Here is an 18,609-nt window from a genome sequence, read left to right as displayed (position 1 = left end):
TCCCGGGGTCAGTAGGGGGCCCCATGAAATGCCCCTGGTACCTTTTTTATAGGCTTTTTTGAGTGTGGGCAAGAACATAGGGACCCCATGATCCCCTATTGCCCGGGGGCCCTATGAGTTGTCAGTCCGCCCCTGGTCAGGGGATAGGGAGTGGGACCAGACACCATCTTCAGATCATCCATACTTTTACCTCTGACTTGAGCCCTTATATAGCAGTAATCAACATCAGAAGACGGTCCATCAATTGAAATATGTTGCAAATTCTGAGGAATATCTTAAATAGCTCCATGTGGTCCACATGTGATCTTGTAAGATTCTGATCTGTAATTTTCCCAGGAGATCATCTGTTCCAGATGGCTTAACAAGGCCATCTCATATGCCAAGTTAGGTGAGGAGGGGGTGCCCAGTTTGCACCACCTTATGGATATATATGTGGGCTGCCGTTAGAAAGTAGTAGCATAAACCTTTTTATTCTGTTTGTAGGAAACAGGCATCATGGACAATAGTGTAATCAGGGGAGTATTTGGAATCCTTTTCCTATAGCTATTTTTAAAAATGTTCCCTCCCCCTTCTGCCTCCTTATCCTGCATACCCTATTTAAAAAGATCTGTGTACTTACCTTTTTTAATTGGGTCTGGGTATTATTTGACTGGACAGAATTTTAAAAAAAGGTTAAGTACATATATCTTTTTTTATACAGGGTATACAGGATAGGTGGTGGTGGTGGGGGGGGGGTAACATTTTTAAGAATAGTTATAGTTAGCCTTATCTTCCGCTTTAAGTACATTAAGGTAAATGCTTTTCACTTTCTAAATAAAAATGGTCTCCTACACACTCTTAAAACAGTGTTTATTTTATTAACATAAATACCTCTGCACTCAGGTGCATAATACCCATATTGGTGGGCAGATCTTTGGTAGATTTATCAGTGCATGTGTATGTCTAAGTCTGTAAGACTTGACTGGGATTAGGAAACCATAGGAAAGAGTTATCATTTTCATTTTGTATAAAATATTCCATGAGGGATAGTCAGTTGATAGGTAGATTTCGGGTTCGGACTTTTATCGCTGGCAATTCTGTTATGACAGCAAAGCTGATCTAGCGGTTGGAAAAAGTGTACCTAGTAATTAGTCTGTGCTTTTCACTCAGCAGTTCATTATTCATGTTGTAAAACCCTATGTCATGTACTTGTAGCCCAGGGTAGCTGTAGCAAACTCGTTTTCCTCTGCCAAACTGTATATCAGCCAACATTTATTTGACAGTTTGTTACAAAAAAACTCAACTTTGTTGGAACCTTAATTCAGGTTTATGTGTCTTGTGAAAAAACTCAAGTGAAACCCTGCTGTCTATACAGCTGCTCCAAACAGTTTGTATTGTGTCAACAATGTAACCTTATAGCCCTATGATTTGATTTAGAACATGTGCCAGGAAAAAAAGCTGAAAATATCATTGAATAGACAAGGCCCTGACCAAGAAAAAGCCTAATGATGCATATGAAACAGATATTGTATGGAGGGTAGAAAACAGACAGTTATGCACTATACCAAGTAATAACATTTCATGCTTTGTATTAGATAAAATGTTCAGTTCAGTATTGTTGAAACCTGATGATCAATTATGCTATTAAAGACACCTTGTAGGCTGCTGTGTATATAGATTGTAAATTATATATTCCATTTATCTTTGAATTCAGAAACATTTACACTGCATCTGGGTAAACCTGTCACACAAACTGAGCATATGATGAAAAATTCATAGGTAGATGTTACTATACCCTCTCAGAAACGGCTTGCCAATACGATTAATCCATCTAGAGATATGTGCAGTTAAATATTGTACATAAATCTCAACATTTATTGGTTCCACTCCATTCCAACTTCCAAGTTTCCTAATTGGTTCCTTAATGTAAAAGTAGGCAGCAATAATCAATAGAGAGACTTGGAAGGTGGGAAAAGCTGATGTTATATGTCAAGATTTGCTTATAGCTTCAGCTTTCTATATCTCTAGTATATCTAGAGTTGTGTTGTTTTTCAGAAACAAAAAAAACCCAGTATGGTGAAAAGGGATATACACTACAAAGAAGGAAAAGAGAGTTATTGCAATCGATACGAGTGACCATAACAATTGTGCATCCACCATATAGACATAGACGTTCCTGAAATATAGTATCAATAAATTGAGATGTCAAGGAGAGCTCTACATATTATACCCAAATGTACAGTAGGTATAGAAAAGAATCACCCCTTTTAAAATAATTACGTTTTGTTGCTTTGCAGTCTGAAATGAAACCAGACACAGTTTTTGTTTTATCCAGCTGTATTTACTCAGTGCAGCTTATAACTTCCAAGTGAAGGATATAACACCAACATGTCAGAAATTGTTTTTAACAAATACAAAAACAGAATCACTGATTTGGAAAAAGGATTACCCCCCCTCCTAAAAATAAACTCAATCAGGTGTAGTTAATCACCTACTCAATAGTTCACAAAGCTTACAACTGTAATCAACTGTGGTCATTTTGATTAGCTCAGCATGGAAAGCTTTCCTAGGGCATTTCAGTCTCTGGCAGTGCAACTGAAGCAAACAATCAACTATGAGTGGCAAGGCACTGTCAAAAGATCTCCAGGATAAAGTTGTGTACAGGCACAAGTCAGGAGATGGATACAAAAAAATTTAAATCTTTATCAATGTCTAGAAGCACAGGGAAGTCTATTATTAAGAAGTGGAAGGTATTTGGTACAACACAGACCCTCCCTAGATCAGCATGTTGCTCCAAACTGGATGAAAGAGCCAGGAGGTAACTGGTCAGAGAGGCCTACAGCAACTCTGAAGCAGTTGCCAGAATTTATGACAAAGAGTGGTCATTGTGTGCTTGTGACAACAATATCACTAACTCTCCACAAATGTGGCTTTTATGGGAGGGTTGCAAGAAAATCCACCCCTCAAGAAAAGCCACATGCAGTCAAGACTGAGCTTTGCCTTTGAAGATTCTGAGGCCCCATGGAAGGCTATATGGTCAGATGAGACTAAAATTTAATTATTTGGCCTGTTTGGCAACACCAACAATATGTCTGGCGGAAATCCAGTACAGCTCAACATCCAAATAACACCATTCCTACAGTAAAGCATGACGGTGGTAATATCCTGTTGTGGGGGTGTTTCTTTGCAGCAGGGACTGGAACACTTGTCAAGAAAGAAGGAAAAATGGATGGGACAAAATACTGTCAAATTCTTGAGGATATCTACTGCCCTCTGCCAAAAAGTTGTCAATGGGAAGAAGGTTTGCCTTCCAACATGAAAATGACTCAAAGCACACAGCAAAAATGACCACACAGTGGTTGAAGGTGAAAAATGTGAATGTCCTTGCATGGCCTATTCAGAGCACAGACTTAAACACTATTGAAAATCTGTGGAATGACTTGAAGACTGCAGTCCACAAACAGTCACCATCAAATTTAACTGAACTTGAGCAGTTCTGCAAAGAAAAGTGGGCAAATATTGCAAAGTCTAGATATGTAAAGTTAGTAAAGCCATATCCCAGCAGATTACATGCTGTCATTAAAGCAACAGGTGGTTCAACAAAATACTGACACAAAGGGGCGATCCTTTTTCCAACTCAGTCATTTTAATTAAAAAAAAAAAAAAAATTCTGACATGTTGGTGTTATATCTTTCACTTAGATGCTATAAGCTGAATTTAGTAAATACAGCTGGATAAAACAAAAACTGTGTCTGTTTTCATTTCAGGCTGCAAAGCAACAAAATGTGATTATTTTAAAGGGCATGATTCTTTTCTATACCCACTTGGACATAGTCTGTATGGGCAACATAACTGTCAGTGACCCATATGCTATGAAGTAAAGATATCCAATTGGGAAAAGCAGAATTAACTCTAGAGTGGATGGGTCTCTTGGTTACATGGATCTAGCATAATTGGGCACAATTACGCGTTTGCATACCGTCTCTCATCAATGTAAAATGTCAGCTAGGTAGGATAATATTGGCTGGTGCTACTTTTGGCTTGTGTAACCATCCTGACCACATTTTCTTAAAATTTTTTGGGCCCCCCTGCTCTTGATACGTTTTCTAATCCAATGTTGGAGTTGACTTCTTAACACTTAGTAAGAGTTTAGGTGGGGGGAGGCAGGGGAAAGGGATAGCCTTTTCTTTGCTACAAGCTTTCAAGCTAAAATTAACTGTCTATTGATAGCTGTAGCCATGTATTGGTTATCAATTTGTAGTTAAAAATAGGCTAGTGTGTAGGTCATAGGAGTATTTTCTGAGAGCATGCCATGTAATTTTTGATGAGTTCAATAACTTGTATGTATCTGAATAGTTTAGGTCATCTTCAGAACATATGACACAAGGTGACTGTTTCATCATGGCATTTGGGAAAAAAAGGGGAGTCTCTTTGGCCAATTTGATGAAGCCACTGCAAGGATCTTCAGAACATATGACACAAGGTGGCTGTGTCATCTTGGCATCTGGGAAAAAAGGGGAGTCTCTCTGGCCAATTTGATGAAGCCACTGCAAGGCTCTGTGGGCCAGATATTCTATGGACTCTATTCTGTAGAATAATATCCCACTGTTCTTCAGTGGTTTGACCAATGTCCTCCCTCATCTAGATTTGCAAGAGAGGGGGTGGTGAGTGTATAAGGATAATGTAAATTAGTTCAGCTGTAGATGTTACCTTGTTAGGCTATAGAGTTGAATTTCATAGTGAATAGTTCAAGCTTATGGAAAGATATTTTTTGTTGTTATTAAATGGCACATCTAAGCTGCAGATATTAGCAAAAGTATATTTTTTGGATATTGAATTTGTCCTGAAGTTTGAGGGCATATTTGGGGTCCGCACTATCAGTGTTAGCACCCCTAACTAAAAGTTTCAGCTGCTCAACTATAAATATATCCACAGGTTCCGAATTACCAGCCCTCCCTCATCAGTAGGCCACTGAAAGTACCTATTTAATTCTGGCTTGGCCTGTCTTTCAGGCTAGTTTACAGCACAATGTGTCTTTATTTATAAACAAGCATTTGTATAGCCATATAGAGGTATTATGGCGGATTTAAAGAATATATATAAGGTGCATATGTCCAACCACAGATAGCAGCAAAGGTAAACAACTTTTGTGCCTTCTCAGAATTTGGGAAGTTTTGGGAGTTTTTTGTAGTCTTTGGGATGCGCAGAAATATTATTTCTCAGGTATCAAGAGGAGGCAGTCTGCAAGGAGCTGGCAAACTGTATCCGAAGGTAGTAGAGTTGCTGCATCCCAATAAATCTCCAGTCCTGCTCTAATAAAGTCAGATTTATAAAGAAAGTTGATAATGTGTTGGAGTAAACTAGCAGGGTCCCCTAAAAACAGTAGTAGGTCATTTGTATGAAGAGCATGTTTTTACTCAGTGTCACCGCTAGTTAACCCTGTAATATCAGTGGATTCTCTAATCATCATTGCTAGAGGTTCCAGTGTTAACTCATATTATAGTACTGCTTACATTTATACTCATTCAGGTGAATAGTAAAGAATAGAGAATTTTCTAAAGTTCAGGTCTAGCCTGAAATGTGCTAGGATATCCCGGAGATATATAAATAACCTCAGGGCAAATACACCCCAAAAAAGCAGTCACCAATCATAGGACTATGCAGCATTCCATCACCTAAAAGTTGTAAGAACACCAGTCTATAAGTAAAAAATAAGAATTAGCCTTTATCACATCACAGGTTAAGACATAAAGTGCAATGCATACCCACACCTTTCCCAATTAAAGACAACTAACAATCTATGAAGATTCATGCAATCCAGGAAAGAGTTTTTCTCCTTAAAAGGTTTATCACAAAACTCTATCCTATAGAAATGGAGTTTACTTTGAATTTAACTGTACAGATTGTGGAGCCAACCATCTTATAATTGAATGAATATCTCCCAATTTTTTTAATTCACAATTTTTTTTATGTGCTTCCAAAAGGTTTCATTAAAAGCGGAATGGCCCAATGGGTGGTACAAGGTAGGCATCTATTAATTAAGTCAGTAACAAGTGCCACATCCAGAACAATATTCACTGAATAAACAATATAGGAAAAAATGTGGACTTTATAACCACCACATTTACAGCATGTTATTTAACATAAAAAGTAACTTTTATTATACAAAATATAAAAAAAAAAATTGCATAAAAACAATTGCAAATTACTACCAATGCAACAAAATATCCTTGTGCTGGCTATCCACTGGAGGTGCTCAAACCATAGAATTCTTGACATACCGGTGAATCGATACTTTTTTAAGCTGATTAGAACACCTATTGGATGCGGAAGGATTATCAATCGCTTGAAACAAAGACTAAATGAGAAGTCATTCCTTCCTGAACAGGCTGGCAAATGTTTTTTTTCTATATTATTATGTCCTTCAGCAAAGCAGAGGTCATGTAACCACAAAAAGGAAAGGTAAACACAACACATGAAATTCCATGTTTCAGAGTGAAATACCTCACTTGTTCCATTCAACCGTACGGTAACAAAATGAGACTACATCATTCCAGAACACAGCAAGAAGGATCCGCCCTTAAGGATGGACAAACTTCTAGATCCTGAGTTCTCCCACATGTAGGTGATATATAAAAAAAAAGGGTGCTTATGCTAAATTTACTGATTTTCCAAGAAGATTTTAAAGTGGGATGAAGGGAGGTCACAAAATAAAGAGGAACAAGGCTGTTGAGAAAAGAGGAAGGGAATAGAAAGGATGAGAGAAGGAATCCCCAGAAGGTTTGAGGAGAGTTGGATAGTAAGGGGTGAAGGGGGGGAAAGAGGAAGAGACTGGAGCAGACCGGCAGTGACTCTGAAGCGGTATACTATATGAAGGCCACTCATGACATGCTATTTAGAAAGGACCTGAGGAATTAGGGCAGCCAGATATGTAGCTTAACCTGTGAAGATTGAAACTTGTGCCAGTAATACCATGTTTTACAAAACTGCTTGTCTTTTGCATTTCAGATCTGCCATTGAGTGTTCCATATTATGAATTTTGTTTCCTTCCCTGATTCCTGTTATATAAGGTAGATCAGGGATGTTAACCCCTTTCTTTAACTACCAAAAAACACTCCAAGCCCTAGGTGGAGTGAAAAGTTAAGTTCTTGATCAACTCCAATAACAGAGTGTTTTCATGGTAGTTATACCTTTTCTTCAGTTAGGCCTTACCACAGTAATCCTCACCTTTCTCCTGGTGGCTACCAAAGGTCAGCAACATTACTGCTAGATGTTGTCTTTCTTCATCTGATAAGATGTTGCCCAAGAATCTCTCGATCTATGGCACAAATTATAGAATGACTTGGACAACATATTATCTGATATCGCCTAAGGATAGAGGATATGTACCTCCTCCCCAGCACAATTCACATCACATCACAGTCACATCACGCTTGAGAACATTTATGGACCTATTGTCACTCCAACATATGGATCCATGTCTTTTGATATTGAAGGCCAGAAATTGTTTCCTGGTCTCAGTCCAGGTTTTTTTTCTTGATCATTACCTAGGATATGAAGCTCTAGATTAGTTTGTGGAGGAATTTTCCTTCCCTTCTCATGTTGTTTTCAACCTGCCACATTAAACCTTGCAACCTACTTACAGAAAGACTGTACCTTACATCCTTTTTACAGGACCTAGGCTAACCCTGTGCTTTTCTTCTAGGTGTACACAATAGATGTTTACAGAAGGAGATTGTACAGAGTAGGGCCTTCAGCTTCACTTTTAATGCAATCTCCTTTCACCATTTGGCCTAAAACTTCATTCTGAGGGCCTCTGTACCAACAGAGCACAAATATGGAACTAATCAGTTATACCATGATGGATCTTTTCTTTTAACCACCATCCAGGCAGCCTTCATGACTCAGATGTTCATGCCTCTGGCACCACAAGGAATCTCCTTCCATTACCCTTGAGAATGGTATAGCACTCCTACAAGTAGATTCTTCTTACATAGAGGTTACACCCTTCCCATCATCACGTAGACAAAAGCCTTTTTAATCATTGGTGCATCTCAAATACCACACCCCAAAGAAAGGCAGGGGGAATTCTCCCTCGCAGGTTCCTCTTAGTAATATTCTGTTTTTTCTACTTTTGTTTACATGATTGAGGGGCAACGATGCACAGTTAGGCTTAGTGGACCACCAAACAGACTTTTTTAAAGGAATAGTGCATTTAATGTTGCATTTTCAGCATTATTAAATTCACTCCCTGCAAAACAGTATTTCTTTTTCAATTTTGTTTTGCATTGATGCATGTCCCCTGGGGCAGTGCCCAGTCCCCTATGCTCTTTTTGCCAATCCCTTGGCTATTAACCTTAACAATTGAGAAAACTGCTTTAACAGATTCTTATTGATTTCAAGTTGGGTTCAGATTTGGAATCCAAACTTTTGATATGTTCAGTGAACTTCTGCGATCCAAACCCAGGTTTGTTAAGCTCATTCATAGTTGTAAACACCCATTTGCTATTCAGTTACTCAACTGCTTTCCTGAGAATATCAATTATATTTTGAACAACAATTAAATGGTGGAAAATTTCCAGACAGCAGGCATAAAATCTGCACAAAACAGGCATAAACTATTTCCCATTTTAAAAATGCCCTGGACTCTTTCAAGCAGTTTCAGGATCACAAATCTCCTTCTATGAGAGTAAACATGAATGTGCTCAGCTCTGACTACTTTTGGGTCCAAGGCTGTGTAAACCCCAGCTGTAGTACTGGTAAAACAGTAGCTTGATACTCTATGTCCCCAATCTGTATAGGCGATAGTCAAAGGAGAAACCAGGGTTGCTATCGTGTTGTACTATTACAGATAGGACACCCCTTCTTTCATAACACACACATGTATATATACACAGTCAGAATGCACACAGCTACATAAAAGCAGATTATGCACAGAATAATTTTAAGGTTTTATTTTGATTTAACTTGTAATTAATATGCAGTAACAGTATTTATTGCACCTTTTAGTTTTCTGTCCACTCTAAAATGTTTAAAAATTAAATTTGATCGGTTTGTATGGGGATACTGCACTTTACACAGTATCACTGTTCTTTGGCTACTTATTTAAATAGGCTTTTATGTTGCAGATTGGATTGGTACAATCTAGTCAAAGCATGAACTTGAACATATAGTTTTTAGTGCTTAGAATATTACCAGCATAGGCTACAATACAGGTCATACATTAGATTTCCATTAGATGCTTATGAGCTTAATTATTATCCACCAAAGCATGGTGCTCAAACACTAATGAAGCTTAGAGAAAATGACCAAGCTATTTATTAACATTTGCCACTTTATTTATGATTTCATTTTACATTTTACCTTTGACACTTTTTGTATTGACGCACATTGTTTTCCTTTACATTTTAACAAAAGTCTCAAAATGCAAGTTAAATGTAAATGAGAAGAGCTACAGCACAGTTATAATTGCAAAAAAAAAACCCATAATTTAAAATAAATATGACTTGTTAGAGGTGCAGTCCAGGCATTCATTAATAACATTTGCTGTAATAAGGTTCTGGATAGAGGGTGTAAAGTTTATATTGCACCAATTTGCTCTGCACACTTACTGTACCTCCATGGCATAAGGGTCTAGGAGCGTGGTCTGCTGTAGTGCCACATCTATCTTCGAAAAACAAGGAATGGTAAGCACACCAAAAATTTAAAGATTCATGGTCATCAGCAGCCCTGTTCATCAGGATAATTATAGAGAGAGTGAGTATCCTCAGCAAGGACAACAATAAAAACCTTATTAAAGGAGGAATGGCTTTACTTGTGATCACATGACAGTCAAAGTAGCAACATTTTAGGCACACAATGGCCTTCTTTTGCAAGCTAATAGACATAGACAAACAAATGTGTACATCAAATATTTAAATACCCTCTACTTGTTTTTCTCAGTTCATCCCAGATAGACCACAGGTTCTGGATTGTCCCCATGCTCACTAGTCCTACAGGCTGCAGATAAATATCAATGTATGGGGTTATAGGGGGTAGTGTGAACTACTTACCAAAATACAGCTGCACCCCAACATCAGGATGGCAAGTGGGGCTGGCCAGAACTGTTATTAGGTTTCAAAACTCAGAAGTGAATGGCTATGCATGGGGCATTTAAGGACATAAAAATCACAGTCCAAAAAGAAAAGAAAAGAAAAGAGACAAAATAGGGAAAAAGAGAAAGGTAAGCAAAAATAGGAAAAATAATTTAAATTCTCAGTTTTTTTACAGTATGATTCATTGTGTGGGTACAGTGAGCACAATCAAAATAAAAAAGAACAGAAAATGCAAAAATAAAACTCATAATGCTAAACTCATAAACATGCATTATCATGGATCAAAAGGTGTTCTCTGTAATGCAAGCAAAAAATATTAAATCTGTCTGCAATACATTAGGTTTAAATCAACATTTTGCCAAGTTACCCCTGGCAGATATCATGACCCCTGTGATATTAAACAACATGCTGCATTCCCAGTCAGGAATTACACCTATAATCCTTTTATAAGGATTATACAAAAATCTTTAAAAATCTCAGCAGAAACTAAACTTCATAAACACCCTGGTGTTTTCTCTCTCGTTCATGCTGTTTAATTAGTTTTCATCATTGCAGATCCAAGAAGAACAGACTCCAAAGGCTACGCAGGATTGCCGAACTGGGAGTGCTGAAATGTGGAGAAATGAAGAAAACAATGTAAGTCCAGGTTTACTGGTTGCAGTTTTTATTGAACCCCCTTGGGCTATGTCTAGCTATGCAACATAACCTTTGTACATGACATTGTCCAGCTGATTCACAGAAAGGAATATCCTTTTCTATCCCTCCCTTTCTCTGCTGGCTTTGATGTCTTTAAAATGTGTGTCACAGACAGAGACAAGCTCCTTGTGATAACCAGATCCCGCAAGCCAAGTAATAAATTTAATCGACTGTACTATAACACACCGAAGTTATGACTCGTTAAGGCAGCCAAGCTGTTAACTTGTTCAACTGAGTAAATTAAACTTTGCAACAATGACAGCCTTCCTCTGTTGGGAGCCAACGCAAACATGACACTGATAGGTATTAGACAGCAAAATTAAGTGAAATATTAAAGCAGCAGTGCCTGCCGCAAGCTTCTCATATTCCTCTTGACAACGATTGTGGCTTTATTCTTGTATATTAAATATTTACTGCGTTATGCGAATATGCTGTCTATGTGATATCTAGAAGTTATAATATTATTTTCCACAACTTTTTGCATAAATATTTTAATGTCAGTGATAAGGCTTCTGAAAAGGAATAACTACAAAGTTAAAATGGAGTTCCAGCTGTTTAATAATTTTTTTCTAAAGGCACCCACGTGAGATTGGCAGCTTAGGCAATGCAAGTTGAGATCACCTGTACTTGTAATCCTTTGCTTTCCTTATAAAAAATAAAATTACTTACTGCACCCTCATATTGTGAATGCTGTCATCTTAAGTGTGGGCACCTGAAGCCCACTCAGACATTCTTCTGGGAAATTGTGCAGCTGGTTACCCAGCATGCACTTCCTGTTTTCGCTCCTGCGCAGTGTAAAGAAGGAGCGATCTCGCACCTGCGCAGTGTGAAGAAATCCCCGCGATCGCGTTACTTCCAGTCTCATAACGCAAGATTTTTGTATTAGGCATTCCCTAGGACTGCTGGGATAGATGGAATAGATGACGCCGATATCCCAGAAGTCCTAGGGAATGCCTCATGATGTAATCACCTAGGCGGCCGGGACCGGAAGTGGAGACAGAAATTATCAATAAAAGGTATTTAGGGAGAAAAAATCTACATATATATTGCCAAAATGGACTGTGAAGAGGGAGACCATTGTCTTTCAGGGGAGAAAAAAAAAGGCTGGAACTCTGCTTTAAGTCTGAACTCCAGGCAAATAACTAAAAGCATGGAACTACCAAATTGATTTGCAATTTTGAGATCTAGACACCTGCCACACAGCATGGCTAGATTGGAGATCTCTGTGTTGTCCTCTGCAGCTAAGCAATACAACTAGCTGACCCACTCCAGCCTGTGATTGACAGAACAGGAGCACACTGATTTCTTCTTCATCCCTTTCTTGTTAAAATTGTTAGGCCCCTTTCACACGGGCATTCAGTTTTTTTCATCGGTTCAGTCACATCACTTTTCCATCACTTTTCCATCACTTTCCATCACTTTTTCATCTGTTTTTCATCCTTTTACATCAATTTTACATCCGTTTACATACGTTTTTCGTCATTTACATCCATTTACGTCCATTTACATCTATTTTTTTGTCTGTTCTGGGTTTTTTTTAACAGAAGAAAAATAAGATTTTCTTCCGTTCAAAAAAACAGATGTTAACTGCTACGGTAATTAACAGATATAAACGGCTAATCATCCGTTTACATCCGCTAGCCCATAGAAAATTTTGGATGGTAACTTGATGCCATCTGTGAAAAAGCTGAAATTAAAGAGAGGATGGCTTCAACAAATGGATAATGATCCTAAACACACCTTGAAATCCACGGGGGATTACATCAAGAGGCGTAAACTGAAGGTTTTGCCATGGCCTTCAAAATCTCCTGACCTCAACATAATTGAAAATCTATGGATAGACCTTAAAAGAGCAGTGCGTGACAGACAGCCCAGAAATCTCAAAGAACTGGAAGACTTTTGTAAGGAAGAATGGGCAAAGATACCTCAAACAAGAATTGAAAGACTCTTGGCTGGCTACAAAAAGCGTTTACAAGCTGTGATACTTGCCAAAGGGGGTAGTACAAGATATTAACTCTGCAGGGTGCCCAAACTTTTGCAGACGCCATTTTTTAGTTTTCTGTTATTTTGAAAGTGTAAATGATGGAAATAAAATCTAACTTTTGTTGACATATTATAAGAATGTCTAATCTGTAATTTGATGCCTTTTGGAGATTTTTCCATCTTTCCTTGGCTTCTTTATGCACATTAATACAAATTTTTAGCTGGGGTGCCCAAACGTTCGATCCCCACTGTATATATGTAGTACAAATGGGAGTCTTTGCCATTAGGATTTTGAAATCTGGTCAAGATAGAGGAACAATGTGCAAAGTACAATAAATTATCTTTGTTCAGGAGAGGTTAGCATTCATATCTTTCCTTTTTGAAAAGAAAAGATGGAGAATGTTGGTCTGGGGGGCATATCAAAAAGTTGTATGTTTGATGGTCCATCTCTACAGAGTGCCCTACATGCTCCTTTTCTATGGTTGCTGGAGAGTGACCTGATCTAAAACATTGCTTTTCCCTATCAACCCTGCTGCCTGCTCCACCCCCCCCCCCACCCCCCCGCTACACTGGGTTAACCAGTTAAAATACTTTAAATACTTAGGGGTCATAATGCCTCAGCAAGCCTCTGATTCTCCCCCCTCCCCCTTAACCTGTCCCCAGTTGTCCAAGATGTTAAGCTTAGGTTGAAAGCATAGGATACCTTACCTCTATCCCTATTGGGATGCATACATTTAATCAAAATGAAAGCCCTCCCCAAACTTACCTACCTATTTAGACACTCCCCAGTTTGGATCACCCAGTCCTTCATCCATCTCAATAAAATACTCTCCTAATTCCTTTAGGACCCACAATTCCCAAGATATAAGCTCTCCAGTTTAATGTGCCTGAGATCACAAGGCTGGCTAGCATTTCCTGACTGCTATAAATATTTTCGGGCCACACAGTTGGTTACGGATGCCTGGTTGCTAAACCCTGACTTCACTAACTGGTCCAATCTTTAGAAGCCCTCAAGTGTCTTCTTCTCAGAGGCCTGCAAGCCCCTTACCTCCTCACATTCCCTATGCTGGCCACCCTGCGGGCTTGGAAAGCCAACTTTAGATGTGAGCATTATCTGAAACTGGCCATCTCCCCCAACATTCCCCTGTGGTTGAACCCTACCATACCTTTTATGTATGCTTTCAGAACCTAATGCATGGACGAAATATGGCATTAGGACCCTGTCACAAATCACAACTGGTCAATCTGTAATTCTACTGCCCCACCTTCAAACTAACTACAATGTCCCCACAACTTATATATTTTGCTACATGCAACTGTCCTATCCTTTCCATAGCCAATTTCCACACTCTTCCCTAAAACTAATTCAACCAGACTTGGGGACGGTCCTCCGCACAGACTGTGACACAAAACCTACATCTCACATTTATTCCCACCTTCTCTTTGTATCCATGCCAGCTCTGGAGGGACTCCAGACCCATTGGAAAAGGGATATCCCAAACTTAGATAACAATGACTAGGCTAATTTCTGAGATCTCCCTTTTTGAACTCTAGTTTCTCTATAGGGTAGGCTCACACAACTCAAGATTGTCTATTGTCCATTACTACACTCGCTACAGACTTCATAAGTTGCAGTCTTCACTTTCTCAGGAATACTGGCAATGTGACCACTCCACTGGAGATTTTTCACATATCTTCTGGATGTGCCCAGCTATTACTGGGTTTTGTGCAAAGGTTTCGATTCTGATCAAGGGTGTACTATCGACCCCGCTACAACCCACTATGGAAATTAGTTTATGAGGCCTAGTAGAGGACAAAATCCCTATGGTAGCCAAGTGTACCCTTGTCAGTCTGCTCCTCTTTTATGCTAGGAAGGCTATCACACTAAAATGGAGACAATCCTTCCCTCCATCACTTCTATTTTGGAAGCAATTATAAATAACAGCTTACCACTATATAAGGACACCTACACCCACAGAGGTTGCCCTAAAATGACAGGTTGTGGTCCAAATGGTTAGTTAACTCTTCCACTGCCATGGAAATGACTGTCTAAAGTACTTACCCTTGCTCATACTTTACTGTGTGTCTCTTATTTGACCTGGGACATCTCCACTGTTAAGTGTCCCCACCTTGGCATTTTTCTATATTGTCTACTTATGCCTACATGTTATTGTGTACCACATTGTTGTGCTTTTGCGGGTCCCTCTACATGCTTTTCTCTTTTGGCAAATGTACTGGTCACCCCTGCGTGGGACACGCAAATGTTTATTGTGGGCTGTTTGTGCTGGTTGTAACTGACCAAAATGTTACAAAACTTTAATAAACAGATTTATTAAAAAAATTTTATTGTTGTATGTTTGAAACAAAGGATGCCACAGGATACGTTCTTTAGTACATAGAAAATCATAAAGAGTAGGTTAATACCCTGGGTGATATTGCCTAGAAATCTGTGGGGAGATGAGGCCAGTTTTGGGTACAACCCTTAGGGTGAATTTTAAAAGATTTGAAATGGGTCTTTGCTAGTCATGCATCCTATATGTATAGTGTTTAGGAACAGATTTGCAATTGGTATTGGGAATGTCGGGAATAGGTAAACAGTTAAGGTTATTCATTTTCAGATTGGCATTACCCCCAAACCACATGTAGGAGTTCATGGTCCTTTTTTGCAAGTCTAGTATTATAGCCTTTAAGAGTAGTGGCAAATTCAGTTCAAAAAGTCTATCGGCTGAGGGGAGATCTTGGCGTGTTTGAGATTATCCATATGAGTTTTGGGATGGAAATGAAGAAATTAGGGGCTTGTGATTTCTGTAATTGATTCTGATATTGACCATTTCAAATAAGTTCTGGTGTAGTTATAAGGCCTAGTTCACACCATACGTAGTTTTCATGCCTGTTTCAGCGTATTGTCCATTGACCACACCTTTTATATTTAATGGAGTCCTCTTTTTTTTTGTATAATCCAAAAAAAAAGGCCTGTCTGTGTTCAAAAACGCAGGTAACACCTGTCTCTATATGAGTATAAATAAAGTAAGTATGAGGTGACGTGGTTGAGATTAGGTATGAAGTATGAGTATGAAGGTGCCGTGGTTGAGATTAAGGTCAGACTGACTGATTAAAAACAAAAGCAGAATCAGACACAAAATAAAATAAAATAGAAACAAAAAAAAATTACAACCTTGTTAGTATGAACTGACAAACCATGCCGGAAGTATAACCTCTCTATATGGCCTTGTGGATGACAATGTTAACAGCTTTAGCAGGTGTAAACCAAAAAAAGGGGAAAAAGTTTCCGCTGGCATTGCAGCATACATTCTTGACCAGATATAAAGTATCAGTGTGGCATATGTAGTTAAATGAGTTTGTCAATTTCCAGGGAGTAATACATCCAACTAGACTATGTCGAGAACTGTTTCTCCTTATGTTTACTCAAATAAACCCACCTCTCTGCCTCCATGATCCTCTGTACCTTCCTCTGCCATTTCCTAAGTGTGGAACAGCGACTTTGCTTCCAATATCTAGGAATAAGACTTTTGTCAGCGTTCAAAAGATGCAGAGTGACACTTTGTTTATATGATTTCAGAGAGGAGGGAGAGGCATGGAATAAATATTGAAGGGGAGTGAATTCTGTAGGTTTGAGTGTAGTTTTTTGAATCCAGGGTGAGATTTCTTGCCAGAACTTTTATATCATAGGGCAACTCCACCATATGTGCAAGTAGGTGCCATCCTGAGGGCATCTTCTCCAACACATGTGCACTTAGAATCCGTTTGTGGGAAAATTTTTGCCAAACGTTGGGGTGACCTGTACCAAAGGGAGAGGGACTTATAGCCGGATTCCTGGGTTCTGGTGCCGATGGAAGAAATGTGAGAAAGTTTGGTAATTTTCTGCAACTGGGGCTCTGTGAAACTAAGTCCCAGTTCTGTTTCTCATGCACAAACAAAATATGGGATAGCTTGAGATTGCGCGCTCAGCAAAAGTTTGTACATTTTAGTTAGCAGGTGGGTGGTGCCATCTTTGTGTTCCCACATCTTTTTGAACTCGGTCAGCGAGTCTGAGGTGCAAAGTTTGGGGCACAATTTACAAAAAAAGTCATACAATTGCCTATGACTTTGTGTATCCAAAGGGAACCCCCATAGGCCCACCTAAGCTGCTCTAGAGATAAGATAAGCCATGTCCCAAGTTTGGAAAAATAACACTCCCTCATCTGGTTCAAACCAGGGGAAGCCCCCTAAGGGTACCATACGGGAAGTTGAGGGGGTTCAAGATCACCGCTTCTGTTCACTCTATCCCATATTTTTAAGGCTAGGGTAAATGGTGAAGCCTAAAAGGATAAGCCTCTAGCTGTGGGTGGATCCATGGCACCCCCGCTAAATTATGGTCTGCTAAGGTCTTTTTCAAGACGCCCACAATTTATAGGAGGAGTGTTGGTGCCAATGCCATGGCATGATAATATACCTGTGTCAGGGAGCCAGAGGCCTCCGTCTTCTTTGCGCCTACACAAAATCAAGTGGTTTATCAAGTTAGTGTGTCCAGCCAAACAAATGTTGTAAACAATGTACGTAAACATTTTAAAAAAATGCCTTTGGCAGAGAGATGGGTACAGTGTAGAGGTGGTAGAGGATTATTGGCATTATTTTAATTTTTAGTACATTAATATGGCCCAACCAAGTGAGAGCCAAGTTCTGCCACTTTCTAAGATCCCCATCTATAGACTGCAATAAATTTGCACAATTACAAAAATAAAGAAGGTGCAAATCTGGGGAACTATGAGTACCTAAATAGGGGAGAATTTACGTCTTTCAGGAAGAGGAAAAATTGGCTTTCAATTGGGACACCAGGTCTGGTGGAACTGTATCGGAAAGATTGAGGACTTACTAAAGTTTACCCAGAAATTAGACAGATGTGGAGTCCTCCTTTTAAAGAATAAGTTTACCTTTTGACTAAAGATAATAAATGCATATTTTTTGCAGGTAAAAAAATGTGCATTTATTATTTTTGGTTTCAAGAGCCTGTAAGCGGGTGGGACATGTAACATATTCCTAAAGGGGAATTTATCCTTTAGGTAGGGGTGCAAACCATTTTTTATGATACACAAATGAACACTTGAGGAAGCAATTACAAATCTCTATATAAAATACAACCATCCAAAATGAAACACAATCAAGTACAAATATGCAATTTTTGTTAAAAAACAAGTTACATTCTGTTAAATATTTCTGTAATACTGTGTGCTTACTGTAAATGAACTATAGATTTCCAAGTGTGAACAAAGGTCAAAGTCCAGTCAGGGCTCAGCAAGTCTTAGAGCTTTGTCTAGGATTTATGTTTGCAGTTGAGTTTCCAGTATGTAATAAAGAAATGTTAGAATTATCTACATGAAAGAGGAGACTGTCTGCTTTAAAATAAGGAGTCACTTGTCTTCCTAAGTGTCCATGAGAATGTTTAGAATATCAACTATTAGGCTCCATTATCAACAAGACTACTTGTGAATACTCATTTAGTGTGGCCTGTGCAGTTGCCAAACTGCCCTGCTGGTTAAAGTATGTCTGTTGTAATCAAACTGTCTACTTTGTTCCCCACCACCTCCACCTACTGACTCACTGTCCAAGACATTGCCAATCACTTCTAAAACAAGAAAGATGCAATTTGTGAGGACTCCACTGTATAGTTATCTTCACCACTTAACACACCCTGTCTAAGAGCACATTCAATACTGTCCTCTTTTGAACTGGCTACTACTTAAGAGGCTACCAACCTTTTCTCAGATTCCCACCTCAGTTGACCCCTGGATAATGTTCCATTGCACCTACTAAGGTCACCCTCTTCTTCTATCCTATGCTCTCTCACTTACATCTGCAA

At 38.9% G+C, this 18,609-nt stretch overlaps 1 long non-coding RNA gene across 2 annotated transcripts in view; it reads left to right on the top strand.

The window, feature by feature from the left end:
* The window catches only part of LOC149449408 (uncharacterized), a 543,558-nt gene that overhangs the window by 385,604 nt on the left and 139,345 nt on the right, over window positions 1-18,609 (top strand). For both annotated transcript variants that reach the window (XR_016315401.1, XR_016315400.1), the window contains exon 5: window positions 10,629-10,709. This is a non-coding gene — a long non-coding RNA (uncharacterized LOC149449408). The remainder of the gene's footprint in view (window positions 1-10,628; window positions 10,710-18,609) is intronic.

Source organism: Staurois parvus, unplaced genomic scaffold (genome assembly GCF_062004578.1).
Source record: "Staurois parvus isolate SC_StPar_1 unplaced genomic scaffold, SC_StPar_1.0 ptg000619l, whole genome shotgun sequence".
Lineage (NCBI taxonomy): Eukaryota > Metazoa > Chordata > Amphibia > Anura > Ranidae > Staurois > Staurois parvus.
The sequence above is the reverse complement of the archived record's forward strand: the minus strand, read 5'-3'. Positions and strand labels throughout refer to the sequence as shown.